The 14597-nt window shown below is 58.7% G+C and overlaps 1 pseudogene; it reads left to right on the top strand.

Moving 5' to 3' along the window:
• Window positions 1–4763: 4763 nt before the first annotated feature.
• Window positions 4764–12676, top strand: LOC139358897 (serine protease 27-like; annotated as a pseudogene).
• Window positions 12677–14597: the final 1921 nt, after the last annotated feature.

Consider the following 14597-nt stretch of genomic DNA (forward strand, 5'->3'; position numbering starts at 1 on the left):
AAGGTGGGAGCAATGTGGTGTCCACGGGGACTCAGTCCCCGCCTCCGGGCCCAGGGCAGGGTGGGATCATGCCCTGCTCCATGGGCTGTGCATTCCACCAGCTGAGCAGCTTGCTTCGAAAAAGCAGATTCCGGGCTGGGCGCGGTGGCTCATGCCTGTAATCCCAGCACTTTGGGAGGCTGCAGCAGGCGGATCACGAGGTCAGGAGATCAAGACCATCCTGGCTAACACGGTGAAACCGTCTCTACTAAAAATACAAAAAATTAGCCAGGCGTGGTGGTGGGTGCCTGTACTCCCAGCTACTTGGGAGGCTGAGGCAGGAGAATGGCGTGAACCCGGGAGGCGGAGCTTGCAGTGAGCCGAGATCACGCCACTGCACTCCAGCCTGGGAGACACAGCGAGACTCCGTCTCAAAAAATAAATAAATAAATAAATAAATAAATAAATAAATAAATAAATAAATTTTATAAGCCTACAATTAAATACATTATATTTAAAAAAAAAAAAGGTAGAGGCCGGCGCGGTGGCTCACGCCTGCAATCCTAGCACTTTGGGAAGCTGAGGCTGGTGGATCACCTGAGGTCAGGAGTTCAAGACCAATCTGGGCAACACGGTGAAACCCCGTCTCTACTAAAAAAATGCAAAAAAATTAGCTGGGCATGGTGGCGGGCGCCTGTAGTCCCAGCTACTCGGGAGGCTGAGGCAGGAGAATGGCGTGAACCGGGAGGCAGAGCCTGCAATGAGCCAAGATCATGCCACTGCACTCCAGCCTGGGCAACAGAGCAAGACTCCATCTCAACAAAAAACAAAAAACAAAAAACGAACATACTATAACTTAAAGAAACAAAACAAAACAAAACAAACAAAAAAAACCACCAGGCGTGGTGACTCATGCCTGTAATCCCAGCACTTTTGGAGGCCGAGGCGGTGGATCGCCTGGGGTCAGGAGTTCAAGACCAGCCTGAACAACACGGTGAAACCCTGTCTCTACTAAAAATACAAAAATTAGCCAGGCATGGTGGCGGGCCCCTGTAGTCCCAGCTACTTGGGAGGCTGAGGCAGGAGAATGATGTAAACCCAGGAGGCAGAACTTGCAGTGAGCTGAGATCCGGCCACTGCACTCCAACCTGGGCGACAGAGTGAGACTCCGTCTCAAAAAAAAAAAAAAAAAAAAAAGAATGGACTTGAATATTAATAACTAAGGGCCGCTGGCCAGGTGCAGTGGCTCATGCCTGTAATCTCACTTTGAGAGGCCAATGCAGGCAGATTACATGAAGTTAGGAGTTTGAGACCAGCCTGGGAAATATGGTGAAACCCTGGCTCTACTAAAATTACAAAAATTAGCTAGGTGTAGTGGTGGGCACCTGTAATCCCAGGTACTCAGGAGGCTGAGGCAGGAGAATTGTTTGACCCTGGGAGACAGAGGATGGAGTGAGCCAAGATCACACCACTGCACTCCAGCCTGAGTGAGAGAGCAAGACTGTGTCTCCAAAATTAATAATAATAATAATAATTAAGGGCATTTTTAGAAGTTGGATTATCTTCAATATTTAGTCATTAATTTTCTCTTAAAAATTTGGGAAACATTTTGCCTATTCCTCAAAAAATTAAATGAAGAATTCCCATTTGATCCAGCAATTCCACTTCTGGGTATATTCACAAAAGAATTGAAAGCAGTGTCTAAAACAGATATCTGTACACCCAAGTTCAAGCATCATTATTCACAAAAGCCAAAAGGTGGAAACAGGCTGGGCACGGTGGCTCACGCCTATAATCCCAGCACTTTGGGAGGCTGAGGCGGGTGGATCACCTGAGGTCGGGAGTCCGAGACCAGCCTGGCCAATATGGCGAAACTCTGTCTCTACTAAAAATACAAAAATTAACTGGCCGTGGTGGCATGTGCCTGCAATCCCAGCTACTAGGGGGGCTGAGACAGGAGGAACGCTTGAACCTGGGAGGCAGAGGTTGCAGTGAGCCGAGATTGTGCCACTGCACTCCAGCCTGGGCAACAGAGTGAGATTCTGTCTCAAAAACAAACAAACAAACAAACAAAAAACCATAAAAATCTTTCTGGATTTTAACGCCCTCTTCATTTGTTGGGTGGTTGCTGTGAGGAAGGGGCCTGTTCTCAGCCTTGGGTCCGTGGGCTCCAGGCACAGGGACATGGAGGCGAGTCTGGGTTCCTGATTCTCTAATCGCCGGCGTGGCTGTGCCTTGTTCCTCAAGAGCCCAGCTTTCCCTGTCGTCCTCTTGACTTTTGTCACTTGCTTGAATTTTTTTTTTTTTTTTGAGAGGAGTCTCGCTGTGTGGCCCAGGCTGGAGTGCAGTGGCCCGATCTCGGCTCACTGCAGGCTCCACCTCCCGGGTTCACGCCATTCTCCCGCCTCAGCCTCCGAGTAGCTGGGACTACAGGCGCCCGCCACCACGCCCGGCTAGGTTTTTTTTTTTTTTTTGTATTTTTAGTAGAGACGGGGTTTCACCGTGTTAGCCAGGATGGTCTCGATCTCCTGACCTCGTGATCCACCCACCTCGGCCTCCCAAAGTGCTGGGATTACAGGCTTGAGCCACCGTGCCCGGCCAACTTGCTTGAATTTAAGGCGGAGCCACCCTTAGAAGAATGGGCTTAAAAGGAGGGTTAGGGAGCAGACACCAAGGAACACAGAGAAAGGTGCCAAGAGGAAGTAGTTACCTGAGAGGCTCTAAGACTGCCTCTGAGAGCCCACCAGTGACCCGACCATCGGGTGCTGGAGAAATGTGGTCACCCAGACACTTTGAAACACTTTCTGTGGTTTATAATAATAATTATTATTATTATTAATTTTTTTTTTTTTGAGACGTGGTCTCACTGTCTCCCAGGCTGGAGTGCAGTGGTGTAATCTTGTGTCCCTACCATCTCCGCCTCCCGGGTTCAAGTGATTCTCCTGCCTCAGTCTCCTGAGTAGCTAGGATCACAGGCGCCCACCACCATGTCCGGCTAATTTTGTATTTTAGTAGAGATGGGGTATTTTGTCTTTCACCATGTTGGCCAGGCTGGTCTCGAACTCCTGACCTCAGGTGATCCGTCTGCCTTGGCCTCCCAAAGTGTTGGGATTACAGGTGTGAGCCACTGCACCTGGCCCATCGCGGTTTATAATTAGAGATTATCTGCTAAATGATGTCCTGTCCTCTCCCTCACACTGTGAGGTGAGGTCTGTTTGAGTCACGTCTGTATTCCCCAAACCTGGGACGGTATTGGGCTCAAATCCGTTCAGAAATGATTGACTGAATGAATGAATAAATGAATGAATACGTTTGGAGTCTCCTCTTCCCACTCCGCCCTCCCTCGTTCCCTCGTTCCCTCCAGCCCCCCAGGGACTGCCCAGCCCGCCTCCCACCCCCGACCCGGGAACTCCAGGGACTAGAGCGGGAGGGGCGGGGAGGGTGGGAGGGGGCGGTGGAGGCGGAGAGGTGGGAGGGCAGGGCTAGGGAGGGCTGCTCAGGGAGCCGGAGCCGCGACCAGGAGGCTGGGAGAGCCCCGCCCGCGCCCCGGACGTCTGCGCCGCGCCCCGCGCCCACCAGAGGGCAGCACCACGACGCGCGCGGACAAGGCTGAGGCGGGAACGCCCTCACCCCCTAGCCCCGCCCGGAGCCGCCCGGGCCCCGCCCCGCCCACGAGTACACCCCCGGCGCCGGCGGGGAAACTGAGGCCCGGCGCCCCCGACCCCGCGGCCCGGCCCCACTCTGGCTCTGACGTCAGCTCCGTGCCCCAAATAACTTCCTCCCCGAGTCTCTTACGCCGCGGCGCCGCGCCCACAGCCAGGCGGCAACACCGAGACTGTCACCACGGCCCGGCCTTCCCGGAGCCGCTTCCGCCCCGCCTGGTGCCGGGAAGCACCCGTCCCACCCGAGGGACGGCAGCCGGAGCCAGTGTCGGCCACCTGGGCCGGGCTGACGCGCGCCTGGGGGACTTCTGGGGCCTGGTGTCCCGGGAGGAGGGTCGCTGGGGCCAACCCCGGACCCCGCCCCATGTCCCATCGCCTCCCCTGCCCTTGGCCCCACAAACACCCCTGTCCCTGACTTTCCCACCAGCGCTGCCTAGCCCCACTGTGTTCCGTCGGCGCTCAATAAAATACTGAATGAGGCCGGGCGCGGTGGCTCATCCCTGTAATCCCAGCACTTTGGAAGGCTGAGGACCGATCACGATGTCAGGAGATCGCGACCAGCCTGGCCAACATGGTGAAACCCCGTCTCTACTAAAATACAAAAAATTAGCCGGGCATGTTGGCGGGTGACTTTAGTCCCAGCTACTCTGGAAGCTGAGGCAGGAGAATGGCTTGAACCCGGGAGGCGGAGCTTGCAGTGAACCGAGATTGCGCTCCAGCCTGGGCGACAGAGCAAGACTCCGCCTCAAAAAATTAAAAAAATAAATAAAATAATAATAATGAATGAAGCTGGACGGACTTCGCGTGCACCGCGGTCAGCTTGGGGTGTGCTGGGTGTTCAGGGTCCAGGAACCAAGGCCAACGGCACCCCGCGCCGCGCTGACTTGAGGGGTCTGCCCGGGGGTCTCAGGGTTCAGGGCCAGGTCACAGAGGAGTCGGCTCTGGGCGCTTCCTTCCTGAGGAGAGGAGCTGGACAGGCCGGGCCATCGGGTTGGGCAGCATAGCCGGGCCTGTGCTCATCTCCAGCATAAAACTGCATTTCATGGAGCCTGCACCTCGCTCCTGCTTCAACACTTCTGCCACCGCCGACCCCAGCCCTGTGCCCCAGCCAGGCCTGAGGACATGAGGCGTCCCGCTGCGGTGCCGCTCCTGCTGCTGCTGTGTTTTGGTGAGTGACAAAGGTGCAGGGTCGGGGAGCTGCAGTCGCCCAACAGGCCCCGCTGCACTGCCTGAGGCTTCAGCTCAGCCCCCTACTCCCTGGGACAGGCCAGGGCTGTGGGACAGGCCATCCCTCCTGCCCCTGAGCAGGTGGGAAGGCTCTAGATGTGTCAACTGGGGAGCCCAAAGTGGGGAGGGCAGGGTGGGAGGTGTGCACACAGGCCGCAGAGGACCCCACTGCCATAACTGGGCAAGGCCTCCTCCCATGCCTCTCCGTGGGCTCTGGTGTGCCAGTTCTGGCCAGGCTCCCTGCTTCCTGCCACTTCATTCTCTCCAGCCTCTCCCCCCATTCTCTAGGTGAGGACAGAAGCCTCGTATGTGCAGGATGTGAACTCAGGCTCCAAGTGCCTGGACCATCATTCTTGGGGTGGGAGGGTGGCCGAGCCAGGGCTGCTGCCTGTGCCTGGAAGCCCCAGCAGGCTGGCTGCGGGCTCAATAGAGAGCTGGGGGCAGGGGGTGCAGGTGGCAGAGGGCCCTATCCCCTGCTGACAGAGGAACTGGCAATGCGCCACTGTGCCGTCTCCCAGTCCTGGGTCAGGGATAGCAGGTGCCAACCAGGGGGCCCCACCTGCCAGGTCCTCCCTGCAGGTCAGGACACTCTCTGTCAGGGAAACCCTCTCACATTCCTGGGCTAGCCTGGCCAGCCCGGCAGCCACCACACTTCCCTGTCCTCAAGTCACCTCCCGGGGCTGGGTCGGGTCATCCCAGGCTGCAGCTTAGCCAGGACTCCTGGCTTCCTAGTTCTCCTGGGCAGGAGGGCACCAGAGTGGCCCCTCTGGCCCGGCCTCCCCCACCCCATCCCCCCCAGCCTCCCAGCACAAGGATGATGGTGCCTTCTGAGCGAGCCATCTGCACAGAAGGTGGAAGGCAGTGACTGCCCCTGAGCGGGGTGAGGAACCAAGGTCATTGCCAAAACTCTTGGGCAATGAGTTTAGCAGTTGGTTCACCAACAGCTATGACCAGAGGCTGGACTCCTGGATGCGTCCTCACCCCCAGCCCCAGGGTGGCACCCCCACCAGGTCTTTGGCTGGCACCCACTAGAGTCCTAGGCTTCACCATCCCCACCAGCTACCAGCGAATCACAGGCCCAGGCCCCAAACAATGCTCCCGACATCCCCGGCACCCCTGTCTGTTGCTTCCAGCCCCCACAAGGCGCCCACCCTGGAGGGCTCAGCTCTCCACATCACCCATTTCCGATCAGCCCCCACAGCCACACTTGTGTCTCTCCACACATTTCCTGAGCTCAGGTCCCCCAGACGCAGCCTTTGCCTTCTTGGAGCTCCTGGGCTAAGATAAGACTTGATTCTGGCTCCAGGGTGTTGTAGGCAGAGCTCCCATCAGAAGGACAGAGAGCTAGAGAGAGAGTATGGGGCTTCCAAGATAGACAATGCAAGCAGCAAGGAAGGCTTCCTGGAGGAGGCAGCATTCAGTTGGGCCTTGATCTCTAGATCAAGACTAGGACTTGGCTGGGCGCCGTGGCTCACACCTGTAATCCCAGCACTTTGGGAGGCCGAGGTCAGGAGATCGAGACCATGGTGAAACCCCGTCTCTACTAAAAAATACAAAAAATTAGCTGGGCGCGGTGGTGGGCACCTGTAGTCCCAGCTACTTGGGAGACTGAGGCAGGAGAATGGCATGAACCCGGGAGGCGGAGCTTTCAGTGAGCTGAGATTGTGCCACTGTACTCCAGCCTGGGTGACACAGTGAGACTTTGTCTCAAAAAAAAAAAAAAAAAAAAAAAGAAGACTAGGATTTACAGAGACTAGGGGAAGGGCATCCAGATTGTGGGGTGAGGGGAGCAAGCACTCACAGGCCAGAAGACTCTGCCTAAATGAGAAGTACAGGGTCACTTCAGGAAGGAAGGATCTGCACGGGGAGGAGGCATCGCTGGAGGGGGCAGTGCTCAGGCCGGGAGCATAGAGACACAGCTTCTGCAGACTCCCAGAGGGTGAGAAGGCCTGACAGTATGCGCTCTTCTGCAAGCAGGATCCTCAGGCTTGGAAGGAGCAAGGGGTCGGGGTTGGGGGGGGGTCAGGGAATAACCCTCCTGGGGGTGTTTGCATTTTAAAAGGGCACCTAATTAGCACAAATTAATGAGCAGAGCATCCAGGGCAGACTCTCCATTTCCCGTTGCTCCTGACCCCGCATCTGCAGGGGACCCCTTTGCCTGCCCTGCACCTTCTCTACCTCCTCCTCCTGCCCATCCACAGCTGCCCCCTCGCAGCTTGCTGCCTTATTGTCCAGCACCCCCCAGGGGTGTCTCTGCCCACCAATGGTGTTGGGGAAGGTGCCCCCCAGACTGTGAGCCAGACAGGAAGGAAGAGGATGCCGTAAAAACCCTCGGGGTGCTTGAGCACTCCATGGCCACTTCCTGTCCCCACAGCCCCTTGACTTCAGGGAACTGGTTATCTTTTCCAGGCGGAGCGAAGACATGGTCCATAGCAGCCAGGCTGGGTCCCAGAAGGCACTGGAGGTTAAGGGGAAGCTGAGGGCCGAGATGTGGGGAGGTGCCTGTTCTAACCCCCCGCCCAGCTACGGGCAAATCTGCCCCCACAGAAGCAGACGCACGGAGTGCAGGGGTGGTGAGAGGACTCAAGGCCAGGCAGTTCCAGGCTTTGCTACCCCTGGGGCTGTACACTGTGGTCCTGACTGGGGTCTCCAAGCTGGGGTAGAGGCTCCAGTGTTTGGTTAAAGGCCCAGCAAGAGGTCCTTTGTGTCCTCGGTGTGGGAGGCAATGTCCCATCCTTGGTTCCCCTGAACGATCCCATACCTTACTTCTCTTCCTGGCCCCTCACCGTATCCGCCCCAAAGTCCCCCTTGCACAGTCCAGCAGGGGGTCCTGGGTCTCGCCTGCAGAGCCTGCTGCATGCCTGGGAGAGGGGTCAGCTCTTGGGACTCTGGAATCTTGACAAGGCTGATCTCTGGTGGCCAATGCAGACCACTGTACCTTCTCTACCCCCCTGAGGCCAGGGAGAAGCCTGTGGGGCTCAGGCCTCAGCCTCAGGACCAAAGTGAGACTTGGGGAAGAAGACCTGCCCATTCTGGAGCAGACTGTGAGAGAGCCTGGGCAGCTCAAATGCAGAGACAGTTCCTGGGCCTCTTCTGCTCCAAGCTGTTCCAGGAGAAAAGGCCAACCCCACAGTGTCAGGGCTGAAGGCTGGACCCTCCCCAGAAACTTCCAGACAAGGATGGGTGGGGAGTGTGGAGAGAGAGAACCCTTGCCAGGATGAGAAGGGGACATCTAGCCTGGGGATCCCTTCACTGGCACCTCCTGACCGGCTCCCCATGTGGCAAGGAGCATCCACCCTTGCAGATAAGCTCTGGCCCATGGGCCTGGGCCTGAGCATATGGCAGAGCCAGCCCTGGGGGGAAACTGCAGGCCCTTGGGCTCTCCTGTGAGGTCCCTCTGTGGACTGTCCTTCTGGAGTCCTCCGGAGCAGGGGAGGGTCAGTGGAGAGGGGCTGCATGGTTGGGGAGGGTAGGCCAGGCTGCACCTGGCCTGGCTGATCACCCTCTCCTCACTTCCAGGGTCTCAGGTGGCCAAGGCAGCAACAGGTAAGCACCCAAGGCCCTGGGGTGGGAGGGACAGGAGCCGGCTGGACTGAAACAGGGACACTCACACCGAGAGGGAATTTGGAACGCAAAGGGCACTGGAGAATTCCAGAGGAGGGGAAAGTGGGGGCTGCGTGGAACTGGAGCCCAGAAAGGAGAGGAGGAGGAAGGTCCACATGGGAGCAGGATGGCCAGCACAGAGCATTGACCGGCCCCCTCTGGGTGGCTCCCTTGCAGAGGGCATGACACCCGTTCCATCCTTCCAGGTGCCTGTTTGGGTCAGGCCCTAGGACAAGACCCTTCCCGGGTTATCTCAGTGTCTCTGTGGCCCCCACGAGGCAGCTGTTAGGTTGCCCTTCCCCGCATGGAGAGCCAGACTCAGGGGGCAACTAGGGAGGGTCTGCCTGTATCCCAGGCTGCCCAGAAGCTCAGGCCTCGGACTTCCCCAAGGTCTTCGGGCAGGTCGGGGGCAGGAGGGCCGAGGACTGGAGTGTGAGGCTGAGGGCTGAGCCTCGGCCATGGAACCAGCCCCAGTGAGCGCCCCCACCCACACCCCATGCTCCCCCAGCCTGTGGGCACACCAGGATGCTGAACCGAATGGTGGGCGGGCAGGACGCGCAGGAGGGCGAGTGGCCCTGGCAAGTCAGCATCCAGCGCAACGGAAGCCACTTCTGCGGGGGCAGCCTCATCGCGGAGCGGTGGGTCCTGACGGCCGCGCACTGCTTCCCCAAGTGAGTCCGCCCGCCCCTGCCCCCGCCCGCAGCGCTGACAGCGCCCCGCGCGCGGCCGGTTCAGCACCGCGGACAGCGCCCGCCGCGCCAAGTCCTGCGGGTGACCTCCCTGGGGGCTCCTGGTCCAGCCCCGCCTCCTTTCCAGCCAGATGCTTCCCTTAGGTCCAACCCCAGGGCTAACTTCCAACTGCAACCGCTGCTCCCGCCCGCGGGAGGCGCCTCGCACGGCCTCCAACCCCCTCCATCCCCTCCACCCACTCCCTGTGGGTCCCTGCGGAAGCCGCCGGCAGGTTCTGCACACCGGCCTGTCCTGTCCTTTCCCCATCCCGCATACACCTCAGCTCCACGACACTCTTCCCAGGAGGAACTCTGCTCACAAAGCCCAAGGACCAGACAGAATGGCCCTTCCTCCCCTCACCCACATGAGCCACCCCAGAAAGCCCTGAGCAGAGGCCAGGCCACCCAGCCCTCTGCCGTGTATGAACCACCTGGCCCCACACCTTCTGTGTGTCTCAAGTTCCTCACCTCACACCTCACCACCACAGCTCTAATTATTTTAAACCCCACATCTTTTTCTTTTTTCTTTTTTCTTCTTCATCTTTAAAAGAGTATCATGACAAAAAACCCACATCTTAAATTCAGATACTCATGGCCAGGCACGGTGGCTCATGCCCATAATCCCAGCACTTTGGGAGGCCAAGGCAGGCAGATTAGTTGAACCCAGGAGTTCAAGACCAGCCTGGGCAACATAGCAAGACCCTATCTGTACTACTTAAAAAAAAAAAATACCCAGGTGCAGTGGTGCCTGTGGTCCCAAGTACTCAGGAAGCTGAGGTGGGAGGATGGCTTGAACCCAGGGGTTGGAGGCTGCAATGAGCGACAATTGTGTCACTGCTCTGCAGCCTGGGTGACAGAATGAGAACTCTGTCTCTAAGGGGAAAAAAAAAATCAGAAACTTGGGCTGAGAGAGGGCAGGTCACCTGCCAGAGGCCCACAGGTGGTGCTGGCCCTGCTGCACCTGGAGGGTAGTTCTCTCCCAGCCAGCCTTTCGGGTAGGCACTGTGGCTGTCCCCATAGCACAGATGCGAAAGCTGCGTCACAGAGAACTTGTTAGGTGACTTCCCCAAGGTCACACAGCGGCCAGGGGTGGAGGTGGAAATCTGAGGAGGGTGGTCTGGCTTCAATGTAAACATGCATCACTGCTACACCTGGCTGTCCTAGAGATGGCTCTCAAAGACAGCATGCAGAGAGAGGTGTGGGGCACGATGGTGGCCAGAGAAGGAGCCCCAGCCCCTCCTGGGCCTGTCCCCACATGAGGGGCAGCCTCACACGGCCTCTCTGCTTCTCCCGCCAGCACCTCTGAGATGTCCCTGTACCAGGTCCTGCTGGGGGCAAGGCAGCTAGTGCAGCCAGGGCCGCACGCTGTGTATGCCCGGGTGAGGCGGGTGGAGAGCAACCCCCTGTACGAGGGCATGGCCTCCAGTGCCGACGTGGCCCTCGTGGAGCTGGAGGAACCAGTGTCCTTCACCAATTACATCCTCCCCGTGCGCCTGCCCGACCCCTCGGTGATCTTTGAGACGGGCATGAACTGCTGGGTCACTGGCTGGGGCAGCTCCAGTGAACAAGGTAAGGAAACACGGCTAGGAAATAATGAGGGATGTGCCTCAAGAAGGCCCAGGGCGGCTTGGGGGCCACTCTGAACCCACAGTCTTCCTGTTGCTGTATTAATACACACACCCGGTCTCTGTTCACATAGGTGGGGCTGAGGGGAGCAGCAGCAGACCCAGAAGGAAGAGGGGGTGAAGGGAGACGGGGACAGAAAGGGCCCAGCCTGCTGCCTGGAAGGAGGGAGGATGTCTGCCCCACAGTGCCCTAGGCCAGAGATAGTCTAAACATGAGGAAAGGGCAGGCAGGAAGGAGTGGTGGTTCCCGAGGCCGTGGGTTCTTGATGAGGAAGTCTGTTGAGCCCCAGGCCGTTCTGACCCTCCCCAGACCGCCTGCCCAACCCGCGGATCCTGCAGAAACTCGCTGTGCCCATCATTGACACGCCCAAGTGCAACCTGCTCTACAGCAAAGACGCCGAATTTGGCTATCAACCTAAAACCATCAAGAATGACATGCTGTGCGCCGGCTTTGAGGAGGGCAAGAAGGACGCCTGAAAGGTGGGAGCAATGTGGTGTCCACGGGGACTCAGTCCCCGCCTCCGGGCCCAGGGCAGGGTGGGATCATGCCCTGCTCCATGGGCTGTGCATTCCACCAGCTGAGCAGCTTGCTTCGAAAAAGCAGATTCCGGGCTGGGCGCGGTGGCTCATGCCTGTAATCCCAGCACTTTGGGAGGCTGCAGCAGGCGGATCACGAGGTCAGGAGATCAAGACCATCCTGGCTAACACGGTGAAACCGTCTCTACTAAAAATACAAAAAATTAGCCAGGCGTGGTGGTGGGTGCCTGTACTCCCAGCTACTTGGGAGGCTGAGGCAGGAGAATGGCGTGAACCCGGGAGGCGGAGCTTGAAGTGAGCAGAGATCGCGCCACTGCACTCCATCCTGGGCGACAGTGAGACTCTGTCTCAAAAAAGAAAAAGCAGATTCCTGGACCCCATCCCAGGAGTCAGTGGTTCTGGGGTGGGGCACAGGAAACTGCATTTTCTTTTTTTTTTGAGACAGAGTCTCGCTCTGTCGCCCAGGCTGGAGTGCAGTGGCCGCATCTCAGCTCACTGCAAGCTCCGCCTCCCGGGTCTACGCCATTCTCCTGCCTCAGCCTCCCGAGTAGCTGGGACTACAGGCGCCCGCCACCTCGCCCGGCTAGTTTTTTGTATTTTTTTTTAGTAGAGACGGGGTTTCACCGTATTAGCCAGGCTGGTCTCGATCTCCTGACCTTGTGATCCGCCCGTCTCGGCCTCCCAAAGTGCTGGGATTACAGGCTTGAGCCACCGCGCCCAGCCTGGAAACTGCATTTTCAACGCACACACCCCCTAGTTGATCTGGGGACACTAAAAAAATAGGCACTCTAGTCAATCAACTGGCAGGAGAGGGGGAGCCAGGCATGGAGGCTCTGGGATGGAGAGGAGTCCAGTGTGGAGCTACATGCCTCCTGTGCGGCTGCAACTGAGTCTCCGGGAACTCAAGGTGGGCTGACAGTGCCTCTGCATCCCCCACAGGGCGACTCGGGCGGCCCTCTGGTGTGCCTCGTGGGTCAGTCATGGCTGCAGGCCGGGGTGATCAGCTGGGGTGAAGGCTGCGCCCAGCAGAACCGCCCAGGTGTCTACATCCGTGTCACCGCCCACCACAACTGGATCCATCAGGTCATCCCCACACTGCAGTTCCAGCCAGCGAGGTCGGGCGGCCAGAAGCCAGACCCTCGGGGCCAGGAGCCCCTTGAGCAGAGCTCTGCACCCAGCCTGGCTGCCCACACCATCCTGCTGGTTCTCCCAGCGCTGCTGTTGCACCTCTGAGCCCCACCAGACTCATTTGTAAATAGTGCTCCTTCCTCCCCTCTCAAATACCGTTATTTTATTTATGTTTCCTCCAATAAAAACCCAGCCTGTGTGCCAGCTGCCCACGTGGGGATCCTTGGGCGACCCCAGCTGGTGAGGAGCTGTGAGTTGCAGAACAAGGCCCAGGCGGGAGATGTGGAGGGCTCTGGTCATCTTTGAATCAGCGGAAGGGAGCTGCAGCTGGTGTCTGAGGGGAGGGCGGCACCAGAGCATGGGACCCCTGTCAGGCGCCTCGCACAGGAGGCCCCCTGCTGCCACCTGTTCCTCTGTTCCCTCACCTCGAAGGCCGCCCCAGGGTGGACACTGCGGACAGCGACAGACACATGTGGAAAGGCCCTCAGGGCCATGCAGGAGCCGTGCCTGGGGGAGAGGAGGGCATGGAGGGGCTGGCTGGGCAGGAGCACCTCAGCCTCCCAAGCCTGCACTTCTGGCTGCCCATGTCTTGGTGCCACCCAACTTCTCTTAACCACTTCAGCAGGAGTGGTGACAGTTGTCCCCTCGGGTGGGTGCCCACACCTGTGCTTTCCTGCTCCTGGCACCCTTTGTCTCCGTGTCCTGGTGTCTCCCCTTGACCCTTGGCTCCTCTTCCTCTGCCCCATTCTTCAGTCTCCACCCCCATGCCGGAGTCCAGAGCAGCACGTGGTGGCAAGGGGGTGGCAAGGGGGTTAGGCTGGACATGCGCACGAGTACATCACACCCACACACACCTGTTCACATGCACACAGGCCCGGGGTATTCACCGAGGAATCAAACCAACACCCACTCAGCAAGCAGCTGCTGGGGACCAGCCCTGGGGACACCATGGGGAGCAAAACAGAAGGAATTCCCCGCTGGGCCCAACCCACCTCCCCAAGGGCTGCCCAGTGGTCCCCATGGGCCATTTCTTGCACTCATCTAGCCCAGGGGTGGGCGGGCAGGTCTAGGGGGCCTGTGTGCACAGCCCCATGGTGGAGCAGATGCACAAAGCCCAGGCAGAGGGAGAGACAGGCCCGGGGAGCAGCAGCACTGGGTGGTCCTAGCCGAGCAGGGACTGGCCAGGCCTCGCAGCCTTGGAGAGCCCCCAGTGAACCTGCACCCTGCTCTGGGCTGTGCAAGGAGTCCCATGCCCCCATGGTCAGGGGGAGGCTACAGGTTAGATGGTCTCAGGAGGGCAGCCCCTGCTTTGTGCTGAGATCCCAGACCCAGGATGTCAACAGGCGGATGCCCATGGGAGGGGAGCAGAAAACACTCTCTGCAGAGACTAGGGGTTAAGAAGGGAAAACAGGTCTATTCCATGCAATTAACAGCTCCCACGAAGCACGCTGTGAGAAGGACGCTAGGAAGGGACCAGTCCAGGTTGCCACAGGTCGCTTTTCCACCCTGGGGCGGGGGTGCAGCTCAGACTTTGCACGCTGCCACCAAGCAGGGCTCTGAGCCATCTGCCAGGTGGGCGGCAGCAGGGCCCCTGCCAGCTCCAGGAGGAACTCGAGGGAGAGCCTGGCACAGGACTGTGCAAGTTCTGTGGCTCCCAGGGAGGCAGGCAGAGCGGGTGGCAGCCTTCATCCCCAGGCTCAGTTGGCCCATGTGTGCACGCGCACACACACACACACACCATACCCATGCCACTCACAGGCACACACCACATGCCACACATCACATACAGCACATGTGCATGCCACACACACTATGCGCACACAGGCACACACCACACCCACACCATGTACAGCCAGTACGTACATACACATATACACACACACACACACCACACACACAGCGGGAGCGCCGGGAAAGAAGTCTGTGGGCTCCATTCGGGAGCGGTGAACTGCGGTGAGGGGTCAGCCACAGGCTGGGCCTCCCTGTGCCAAGCCCCAGGCCTGGGAACGCTGGGGAGGAAGGGCTGGTCTGAGGGCAAACTGACCCATCTTGGGGGACATAGCTCAGAGTGCAGAGGTGCCGGAAGTCACCACCCCTCACAGACGCCA

The sequence above is a fragment of the Macaca nemestrina genome, chromosome 15, assembly GCF_043159975.1.
Source record: "Macaca nemestrina isolate mMacNem1 chromosome 15, mMacNem.hap1, whole genome shotgun sequence".
Lineage (NCBI taxonomy): Eukaryota > Metazoa > Chordata > Mammalia > Primates > Cercopithecidae > Macaca > Macaca nemestrina.